We start from the raw sequence: 12,205 nt of genomic DNA on the forward strand, positions 1-12,205 counted from the left end.
AGCATTGCGGCCCTTGGCAGCATCCTGGTCCCTTCTCAGATGGTGCCACGTGTCTTGGGTGATGCAGACAGAGAAGGTAAAACTTCCCCCCATTGAAACTCCTGGATTGGGCGTTAGGACTTTTTTTAATCAGCAAATTACAACAGAAACGGCACTCTGTCCACCTAGCATTGGTTTAAAACCGCTTTGAACTAAGGCCCGCAACGGCGTTGCTCTCTTCTCTGCCCGTGGCTACGGAGCACGGGCACCAGGAGAGGGATGCCACCTGACCCGGGGCTGGGGCGGAGCTGCTGAACCCCACCATCTGAATAAACCGCGTGGGGTGAACCCATGCAGGAACTGTGGTGGGGTCCTGTGGCCCATGGAAAATCTCCACCTCGTGCACACACACGCGAACGCAGCCACGGGTAGCTTTTCAGGTGAAGAAGGATCAGCTTCCAACGATCCACAGTGATTGTCAATAACACGGAACGTTGACTTCGGTCCCTGCCACTCTCCTGGGTGCGAAGGACTGAGTCCTCCCTGGGTGGGGGGCGGGGGCTCCCACCCAGGCCCCCTCCCACTGGCTGCCTGTTGTCTTCCTGACAGGGCCTTGCCAATCTCGCTCTCTGGGAGAGACCTGGCCCTGGGCAGCTCCTTCCAGAAAGTTAACGAGCGCAGGCTCTGGAGGCTCCAGCTGCTCCCCTGCCGGGACTCTGACCCGGGGCTACAGATTCAGCAGTGGCTCTACAGCCTCAGCGCCTGGTTTTAATTTAGTCACCTGGTAGGTTTGTATTCCTCAGACTTGCCCACTGCCCGCCTCCCCCCACCCCGGAGCGCTCCTCCCCCCACCCCAGAGGAAGTTTCTCTTGTAAAGAACAGAGTCCAGCGAGCTAACTAATGAGCTCCACGCTGCTTGACAGGCGGATCTGGGGGTCTTTTCCCCCAAAAGGCACTTTGTGTGTGCATGCCACCAAAGTGACCACAATATCCCTTCCTCGGTCACCCCCACCAAACGATTCCCTATTTATCACAGGGGGTCACTCTGAGTAGTGTCGAATCTGGATTTTGACTATCAAAAATTTAGACGTCCCCCCAAAAGAAAAGACTGACCCTTAGAATTAGCTTTTCCACAGAAATTTCACCTCCTGATGACTGCAGAGAGGAGATTTGGTTCAATTCTGTACAGGTGTTGTCAGTATTGACATGTCGGCTGGCTAATTGTTTGCTTCGGAGTCTGTCCTGGGCACTGGGGATGTTCGACAGGACCCCTGGCCTTTACCCACCAGGTGCCGAGAATATCCCTGTCCCCCACCCCCAGTGTGACATCAGAAATGTCTCCAGACGTTGCCAGCTCCTTGCATCTCGATGGGGGTGGGGGGTGGTAGTGCTGTTGTCCCTTGGGGGTAACGCTGCCGCTGATTGAGAACCGCTGACGTCACGGGCTCAGAGCCAGTACTTGTCACTGGGCTGCGCGCTGGACCTTCGGGTTGGTAGGTATTTACTACCAGACACAGTCAGAGCCACAAAATCAAACAGCCTTTCTTTTTCCCAAAAGGAAAGCGCTTGTAGACTTAATTTTTAAATGTTCCCAAATACTTTGACATGAACTGGAGAGAAACCCATTCGGTAGGAAGTCGTGGCTTCTCAGTTTTTGTGAGCAGTTCAAGGGATAAGATAAGCGATGGGGATTTTTCCCACAGTCCACAGGAAGGTGCCTGCTCTCTCTGGTGGGTACACACACAGTACCCCACTTTTCCTGGTCGGGTCCGGGACCTCGGCGCTGCATGCTGGTCACGGGGAGGCGGGGCCAGGAGATAGGGTGACCTCCTGTCAATCATCGCCTGTGATTGAATAACAGGGAACTGACTGACTTGGAGTTTTAATAATGAAATATTGCCAAGGCAACAACTGACAAATGATACCACCTAGAATTCTCCAAAATTAAATTAATCAATGTGGTCTTTACATCATTAGGACATAGGGTACATGTCAAAAATATTTTAAATTGCATTTTAATTTTATAAAATGGTGTAGATGTCAACACAACAGAGTAATTTCTGATTTAATGGAAGCGAAAAAATTTAAAATAGAGCTCAGCTGTTATGCTTCGTGAGCGCCGCCCTTGAGGCACGGACTGGAAACAAGGGCCGCTTGTGGCAGTCCGGAGGGGAAGCTATGGTGGAGAGACCGGAGGTTGATGGGTAGCTGCAAATGGAATCATCACCAAAAAAAAAAAAGAGGAAAAATAAAGAACCAAAGGAAATAGTGCCACGTTCCCCGTGACGAGTTCACGGGCTTGTAGTGCTAGTCACAGGGCACAACGCACATCACACCCCCAGCAGAGGACACATTGTCCATCAGCGTCCATCCCCCATCTCTGGGACAATAGCAGAGCAGATTCACCTTGGGGACGTGAACAGATGCTGAGGGAGAGCATCTGACGTGTGTTGCAGGTGGACGTGAAAGCATACAGTCCAATGAGATGTCCAGTTTTACAGTGTGGTAGAATAACTCGAAAAGCATCAGAATCTACTGAGTCGGAAGTTTTTGGAGGTCGGGAATTGAACCTAATGAGGGGTCATAAAAAACTAGACATTGTCCCACAGGAATTAATATTCGAACAAATATCTGGTGGAAAAGGAGACCTAGAAAGCTCCTAGATACCCCTTCTACATGGTCCAGCGAGGCTCCACTCTCTGCCTCTACCATCTACTCTGCTGCAGCTCAGAGGCTCGAACTTGGCCCAGTGAAGTCTCACATGGGGTTCGCTCTCGTTAGCAAACCTCCCTGACCTGGGTTCCTGGCTTTGGATCATTAACCCTGGAGCTGGTCAAGCCCCAGGCACTGGCGGCTGTGTCTCACCATGGCCCGGTGACCCGGCTGTGAACCCAGAGGACCCCCATCTGGCTTAACGATGTGGTTTTGTATTCGACGTGGGACCCCATAGTTCCACCATTACTTGCTGGGCCCTATCAAACGTGAGTGATGTGTGACTTCTGGGTGGCATTCCTGAGCAGCCAGCATAGGATTCATGGGGTTGCCTTTTCCTGCACGTGGTCCTGGAGGCAGCAGATCCAGAGCTGAACTCTGCTCGCTACAACCACGGGGGTGAGATATGCTCCCCTACGGCCCACGGGGCAGGAGCCAGAAGCAGAACTGCATTCTGCTAAGTCTCTGTGAAGTTGAGGCTGTTGGCTTACGCTGCATATTCTATGCAGTCCAGACAAATCCGCGTTCACAGAAGCTCTTCTCTAATTAAAGAGCTCGGAAATCCAGGTCAGCCCTGGCCATCCCGGGAGTGATCAGCAGAGAGCCCCTACGTGAACTCACGGCATCCAACAACGGAGGGTGTTTGTCAAGGTCCAGCCGAGGGGGTAGGTTGGAGCTTCATTCTGGGATTATTTAAATGTGAGGACATGATGAAGCGGGTGTTAGGCTCCTCCAGACAGAGACCAATAGGGTGTGCGTGGAGGCACAGACCAGAACCATCTTCCAACTATCTTTTGCTTTAAATCAAGTGGAATGTGGATAACTACTTATCTTTGCCTGTAATACATTATGCAGCGGGGCTATTTAACATCTCATTTCATCATTTCTTCAATTGAAGAAATGATGAATAATTAAGAAAATGTTTTTAGGAGCCTGAATTGATTCCAGGATACCATTGTTCTGTGGAAGAGGTATCTGTGGTAGAAGCCATATCTACATTCCAAACAACACATATACTGATTTTAAAAATCTGGCTGAAGTCCCTGAGTTTTCTAAATTAATTGTTCGTTAATGCTTTGGTAACTTATCAAGAGACATCCTAGACTCGGAAGAAAGGGGGGAACATTTGAGACGACTCCGGAGTTACTCCTCACGGACAGTGGTTCTCTAGGCAAAGTGCCCCCGGGGCCTGAACGCCCTCTGGCCTTGCAGGCGACCTCCTGGGACACTAGGGCTTCCCTGGACTACGGACCTGTGCACTCCACTTGAAACACGAGTCACTGATAAATTCTCACCAGCTTTGTGGTGACCAAAACCACCCAGAGAAATATGAATTAAAAAAAAGGAGGGAAATGAAAGTAAAGGCCTAAATAAACAATATAACAAAACTCCTAGTTTTTGTGCTCTTTCTGAGACCATAAGCCCCTCCCCCAGGATCATCCACACTCTTTCCCTGGGCCCTGTCCCCTTCGATTCCAAGGGACAAGATGGCGACGCCAATGCCAATTATACTGGCATTGTAAACGACTAGTTCCAGCACCCCCTCCACCCAGAACACTCATCTTTGAAGTCTCGGCTTATTTGTTGCTTCTTCTGTGAAAACATCCATTATACCTAGACTATTTTATGCCATGCTCTCTCGTTGGTTATCATCATGATGTTTCATACACTGTCTTCTCAGCTGGAATATGAGCTCTACGAGGCAAGGCACATACCTTACTTATTTCCAAGTGCCCAGTGCTTAGAATGGGTCAGCTCAGCACTAAGTGTTTGACAAGTTTAGGGAGGGAAGGGAGGCAGGAAGGAAAGAAGGAAGGAAGGAAAGAAAGAAGGAAGGAAGGAAGGGAGGATTGAAAATAGGAAGGAAGAAAGGAAGGAAGGAAGGAAGAAAAGGAAGGCAGGAAAGAAAGAAGGAAGGAAGGGGCGAGAAAAGGGTTAATTAAACTAATGAGTAAATGAACACAGGATATTTGGAGGTGATATTGGATGTGTCACAAGTCATTATCGGTTACAGAAAGAATCTAACATTTCTCATTTAATATCTCCTGTTAGGCAAGCAGTAGACCCCGCCCCGAGCCCTGCGTGGAGTGAGAGCCCAGGAGTGTGGCATCGGAGCCAAAAGTAGTAGGCAGCAATAAAAAGTCCGCTCTAAATCAAAGCTAGGCCGATCATTAAAATAGAGCTGTCAATTCAAAGAGCCTGAGCAAAAAGTCAGAAGCATGGAATGGAGACAAGGAACAGGAGATGAAAGAGGAGAAGCAGAATGAGAGAAATCCTGAAGGCAGAAAGAGTCATTACTTGCAGTTCTCCGAGCGCTGGTAATGGCCTTGACCTTCCATGCTGACTGCCTGTGGGATTCCGGAATATGCTGCCTGAATTCAAGGGTGGGCCCGGTGGCTTACGGAACCCCTTGCTTTCCGAGCCACACTTCCTCAGGTGTAACCCAGGGATGGTGATAATACCTACCTCCCAGGGCCGGGGTGAGAATTAAAGAAAACGTGTCTACAAAGAATTGAGCACAGTTCCTAACACATAGCTATTGTTGTTGGGAGGTCTGCACTCAATCTGGACAGATGAGATAAAGTAAGAGATTTTTAACGAAAGGGTGGGGGTTCTGAGTAGGGTGGCAGTATTTATCAGTTTGTTTAGGCCCGTCCTGGTTTATGCAGGTTGTCTTGGTATCTTACTCGGTTTGTATGTTCTTTCACTGTTGTAGAAACTTTAAAAGAATAAAATGTGTTAGAATATCTTTAGGGTGCCCGGAGAGGGAATGATTTACTGAAATGTAAAATAAAAGGTACATACAAATTATAAAGAAAAAAGATGTACGTTGGACTGTGTCAAGATTGAAAAATTCTGAACAAAAGACAAATATCCCCCCCGATGGAAACTTGCTCTAGGGATCAAGGAAATGTGGATAAAAATAATGACGGTTTTGCTGCCATAACAGCACAGAGGTGGTTGCAGACAAAAACCTCAAGGGCCGATCAGAAAGGAAGAGGACTTAAGTTAGGCAGTATGTTCTTTGGTTACCATGGCAAAGTAGAAGTCGACAGCAAAAATGCCACTAGAAAATACCTCAGTTTTTAGGAGTTAGATAATATATTTCTAAATATAGAGGGTGGGGCAAAAGTAAGTTTACAGTTGTGAGTACAGAAAATACAGACTTTATTTTTGTATTATGACTTATTAATTATTGTATTATTTCCCACACGGACAACTGTAAACCTCCTTTTGTCCCACCCTGTATATATTCAAATAATTAAGTAAAATATAGATGATATCAATAAGAATTAAAATACGGTATATCAAAACATCGGGAAGTATCTAAAGCTATGCTTGAAGGAAAATTTATAACATTAATGAATATGTTAGGAAAGAAGAAAGCCTAAAAAGCAATGAATAATTTTCATTGATCTAAGAATCCATTTTAAGAGACTTGAAAAAGAAGAGCAAATTAAAGCCAACGTTTAAAAAGGGAACTAATAAATATAAAAGCAGAAAGAAATGAAATGAAAATGTATTGGAGAGCAAATGAACAAATCCAAACGTGGTTTCTTTAAAATGACTTATAGAAGTGACAAACATGTGTCGACTGACAAATTTTTCAAAAGGCAAAAATATCTAAAACCAAGAATGAAAAAGACACAGCACTGCAGATGCTCATTCCAGGCACTCGCACTCCAAGACACAGCAATTCACTACACTAGTGCAATAAATGAAAAATGCACGTCGTTATTTCTATAGGGACAGATGGGCATGTCACAAAAGTCAACGCCTATTCAATACCATTCTTATTAAACTAGGGATAAAAGGCATTTCATTAATCTGATTTTAAAAACACAGAGCAAGCAGTATATTTCAGGGTGAGGCCTTAAAAGCTTTCCTCCATGGGTCCCAAAAGAGATAAGGATGCTATATTATTTTCCCAAATCAGAGCAGAAAAATCAGAATCTCATTTAGGTTTTTTTTTTTTTTTTAAAAAGCAGGAACCTGAACCTGCTATCTCTCGGGGGTGAGAGGAGGCCGCGAGAGAGAAAGGCAGGAGTGATTAGACCTCGCTCACTCTTTTTTATTTTTCCTTTTTGAAAAAAAAGAAACATGAAAAGGCATTTAAAAGACAAAAGCATGGAAGCCAGCGCGAAGGCTGGGGTTGCATGCAGGTGCTGCTGGTGGATGAGGAGGGCAGACAGAGCCAACGCCATGACCTCCAGCAAGGCTGGGAGACAGAGCATTTTGGGACAGAGGAGTAGGTTTGGGACACGCCCCTGAGCTTTGTGTTTTGCTTGCATTTCAATTTTTATTATGGTGTAAAAGATGCTCCTAAATCCCCATACAAATTAGGTCATTTGCTTTTCACTGAGTCAGAAATAGCCATTGTCTCTTCTGCTGAGGGTAGAAAATGATCAAACTAAAGAAACGAAATGGCTTAAGATGATTCCAAGTTCTTTCAAAGCCTCCCCAAATTAAAACCAGCTGCTTCCGTGAGTCACCACCCCAACAAACACATAGTCAGCTGCACTCTCAATCTCATAGAAATAGGAAATTCCTATGAAAATAAACGACAATACGCTAAGGAAGTCGAAAAAGCCTAACGCTCCGTGAAAATGCATAAATCAATCTCTCCCACAAGCATCGTCCGTGTATCACAGTAACTGTTAACAAACCTGCTCACTCCACCTAAATTTAAAGTTTGGATTTTAAGTGAGTGAGATGAATGCTACTGTTCACTGTAGATCTTACAAGTTGACACAGTAAGCAATTTTCCCGTGAGTGGCTGTGGAAAAAGAATCACACACAGGAAACCCCCCTGCAAAATTCCCCCCGGCCCTCGTGTCTGTGGAGGCTCACTCCCCATTTGCGTTCAACTGGTCGGTCGCTTAAAGGTAACATCAGAATCGTTATACAGTCCAAACAGCTAGCACATCGCATCTTCCATCTGGTGAAGCTCCTATCGATCGACGCAGTCAGAAATCCTTGGTGAAATCAAGGGCTCCTAGCCGTCACAGGTGTTAGTGGTACAGACCGTGCAATTCTGGATCCAGTCACAGATGGGCCTTTAAAAGCGAACTTCATAAAAAGTAAAACAAGTCACCGAAGGCACCCATTCGGTGGCTGTGTTACTACAGCCCGTCAAGAACTGAACCCCACCCTCCCGTCTGCTCTAGCTGGGACTGAAACTGCCGGTTATTATTACATTGTTTTTCCTGTGGGAAGCCAACAAAGATACCCTGAAATCAGGCAGGTAACCGCCCGTGCCCCCTGTTCATTCCCCAGACGTTCTGGCCAATTAATACGGAGCCACCCAGCTGTTTGTAAATGCCCTGCCCCTGGGACTGGTTCTCGGCCCGGAGCAGGGCAGCGCCAAGGAAGCTGATAGTGGAGAAAGGGGGGAAGTGCTTCTGGCCCCCTGGAGTCTGCGTATTTGTACATGTCGCTACACAACCAGTGTCTTCAAAGAGAGCTATACATCCACATTTCCCAAGTCAGAACCCTTGGAAAATGGCTTTTGTGTAGAGGGGACAATTTCTGCACAAAACTCTCACTTCAAATCTTCAGTCTCTCCCTGTGTCCATACTACCCATAAACCACCAGAGACCCAGATAACGACTGATTAAAAGTGAGACGTTTCGTGTACTGGTTTTCATGTTCATAGTGTTCTATAACTTTGGGATTCTGTGCAGCCTCGTAACTTAGCAGCAGATGTGGTGTCTCCAGCAGAAGGGATCCAGTTTGGGGGCATTAAAATCCGAGGAAACAAAAAATGATCAAAATGAAGATAAGTATCCCAAGAACTCAAGTACGTGACCCCTGAGCTCCGCCTTTGGCGCTCATGACCTTGCCACGTGTCCGTAGTTTACATCCTCACCACGAGACAGTATTCTTGCTATTGCACAACAGTTTTTCAGGAAATAAATCGAAACAGGTTGTTTAGACTTTTTGGTGATAGAAGAAAAAATTTACCAAAAAAGTCCTTTATGAGAAGCAACAGGAAGTGGAGTGCTTGTGTATGGCTATTGCAATTGGAGATAATTTCATAAAGCAGAAAGCCGGAGCTGTGAGAATTCTATCCCTTATAAATAATCTTCCATTAATAATAGAAAGTTTCCTGTCTTTTTCTGCTCTGGAAAATGAAATTCCTGGGGAAGGCAATCAAAATGTGCGCCGATGTTTCTCGTGTTGCCGTTTTCATCCTTGTATTTACGGTGCAGGTCTCCGCAGGGTTGAGCAGGTGTGTCTAGGGGTCAAATGACATGAAACTTTCTCTTCCCTGGTTGCCTGTGTTCGTTCTGACACATACGCATTTATTAATTTTTTCTCTCTCAGGAACATTATATCCCCCCAACGCTGGTAAAAAAAAAAAGCCACTGTTTTCCACAAGAGGCACATTCATTGTTCAGAGAAGGCAGGGGGGCCTGCGGCGAGATATCTGGGAGCATCAGGGATGGTTTCCTTCAACGCAGCTTGTTAAAACATCTTCAAACCTGTGCAGACGTCTTGGGTAAACTTGGAGCTGGGCCCCTGCTCGGTGACCTTGACTGGAAACAGGAGTTGGTGCCTCTCGTCCCGCCTGCAGACTGTCAAGGGGCAACTCCGTCAAGCCCTGGCTTCAGCTGACAACGCAGACGGCTGTGTGGTCGAGCCTGTTGCTTCTGCGACGGGGTTTGTACAACCCCTCAGAGACGCTGGGGGTGCAAGAAGCTTGGGGGCATCTTAGGATGAACAGCGGGTATTTTAGGGGTGATGGCTTTACTAGAGGGGAGGGGAGACGGAAAGTCAGATAATTTATAGAAAACTGGTAAATTATTGAAAAAGGTAATATTGAAGCAGACAGGCAATGCAGCAAAGTGCTCAATTTGCACAAATTTTGAGATGGTTTCGTGATAAAGTTTGGAGACTTAATAGAAAGGCCCTGCTTCCACAGGACATGTTCAGCCACAGTCTCCCAGGGCATCTGGGGGAAAACAGCACCTTCCACTCTTAGAACTGTGTTGGTGGCAAGTGTGAGACGTACACAGGTCAGGGGTCATGCTGAGCCTCAGTTTCCCCTGCCCCAGGGTTGCTGAAAGCATACATAAAATAGCCAAAATGTCACCCACCAACATCACAGAGATGTTCTAAATGAATCCAATATGATGCTGTGGGTGAAAGACCTTTGTGAGCTGGAGAAGAGGGGAAAGTAGAGCTTTTCATTTATGTATTCCTTCATTTAGAAGGTATTTATCGAGCATTTACTATGTGACGAAACCCGACAGGCTAAAAGAAGAGAGATGAACTGTCCCAATCACTTCTGCATGAGGCATGGAGACCAATGACAGATGTTTTTGCTGAGTTTAGTGACATTTGACGGAAGAGCTGATGGTCAAGGGCAGCCATGGAAGACAGCTCAGGGAACGGATTTCTGGGTGGAGGGTCACCTCGAGGTCCAGGGCAGGAGCACCTCCCATGCCTCTGGGATGCTCTGTTGGAGGAGTGGACTCCGAGATGAGTTGTCCTCCAGTAATGTTTGAGGTTTCAGGCTTTCCTGGGCAAATACTAAAAGGGATCTGAAGGATGAGCAAAGAGATGGCTTTATGGAAGTTTCGGGGCGTCTGAAGAAGACATAGGAAACTTGCTGGGAGAGGGCACATGATACCTGAAGTCCCTGGGAGGGGGTGGGCGCTACTGAGGTTGGAGACAGGCCCGAGGGAGGTACTGGAACACACAGGACTGGAAGGGTGAGGGTTGTCCCATGGAAACGGAGCTGAGCAGCGCCCGGGAGAAACAGGTACCACGCCAGGTGGGGAGCTCATCACCAAGGCCTGTAAAACTGTCTGCTCAGAAGGACGGGGGACTGGGTGCAGATCGTGGTCAGGGCAGGCGACACAATCCTGGGCCAGTTTTATTTTATGTTCCTCATCTCCTGTATTTTCCAAATTTGCCTCATGGACCCTGCATTGTCTGTGCAGTGGAGAGAAAATTAAAAACAGATGGGGTAGCCCAGAAATATGGGGGTGAAACCAAACAGGTAATTAACATCCATCACCCTCAAGCCCGAGAAACAGAGCGACAGTGAGCACCATGAAAGAGTCACAGGCTGCTTCCCCGGGGACCGATGGGCACCCATCCTCCCCTCTCGCACCCGGAAACACGCCCCAGAACTCACACACACAGTGTGGAACTCACATGCGCACACTCACTCCGGCTCTTCCTTTTTCTGAACAAGACAGGAAGCCCTCAGCCCCACCAACACAGGAGACCACGCCCAGGGCGTCTCTGCACACTTCTGCGGGCTGTGGGTGGTTCCGCCTGTGCCCTTTGGTGTCATGGGGAAGGCTCTGGCAGATGTCACCCATTGGGAAAATTAACTTCAGCCAAGAAACTTCCCTGTTGAGTAACCTGAGTCCCATCTCCCACCTCCATCTCTCCACTCCCATCTCCACTTGCAATAAAACACAGTAACAGAGAGAAATGTAGTCAGTCCCCACCCTGGAGCTGTGGGCGGGGACAGCCACGTGGCCCTCTAACCAAAGGGATCCCTGGAAGTCTCCGCGGAATTTATCCAGGCCACTATCCAGCTGGCGGGCGGGAGGTTGTCTCCCAGAGCCCGTCCCCCTGCAAGCAGACTATTGCCCACACGCCCTGTTCAACGTCCACCCCACCAAGCACACCTCTCACTCAGTCGTGTGTATGGACTGTTTTTTAGCCCCTTTCCCTCGTTGAACCCTAGCTCTGCCTGAGCCCCGCCCCTCTGTGGCTGTTGAGTCCACACTGTTCCCTTGAAGGTGTGGGTCCCAAGGTCAATGCCAGGTCGGGCAGGATGGATCTTACCCTGGAGGGAATGGAGTCGCCTCCACTTCCTGCTCAATGCCTTCTCACACAGCTTTGGATCTGCTTTGCTAAACTCTTCCGCTTTAATTCCACGGTGACTTGCGTGGTCCATTCTGGAAAATGCAGTGCACACAGCCCAAAACGTACCTGAGCCCTTAGAGGGGACCGAGACCGTGTGCACAGGGGTCCGAGGAGCGGAGGGGGTGTCGGCGTGAAGCAGTCGTCAGTCCCGACCTGAGTCAGGCAGTACTGTGTTCAAATTCCTCAAGGGCCAGTGTGCAGCTGGATCAGATTTAGGAGATGACTTATTTGAGCCCTCTTTCCTTAGTGAAGAAGGGGGTTATCGTCACCGAGAGCGGTTGTTTTGGAGTTTCCATGGGCATACGGCCCCCAGCACGGTGGCTGGCAGTGAGGGCGGTACTTCAGGTCACACCCTCTGTGAGCACAGTCTCATCTGTCAGCCAGAACATTAGCGCACCTTCAACCCAAGTTAGAAGGGACAACCCCAAGGCCAAGAATATTTGGGAGAGACATACTGTCCTAAGAGTTCAATGACAGAGGTTGAGGGTGCTCCAGCATTGTGGTCACCCCAGAATTTCTTGGGAATAAGTGGAGGCCAATTGAGGGCAGATTCAAATACCCAGTGTGTCCTAGAATCAACCTGACTTTCTTGGGTGAAAAAGAACCTTCTCAGGTCCTTTGT

The sequence above is a fragment of the Desmodus rotundus genome, chromosome 10, assembly GCF_022682495.2.
Source record: "Desmodus rotundus isolate HL8 chromosome 10, HLdesRot8A.1, whole genome shotgun sequence".
In the NCBI taxonomy this organism is placed as follows: Eukaryota; Metazoa; Chordata; class Mammalia; order Chiroptera; family Phyllostomidae; genus Desmodus; species Desmodus rotundus.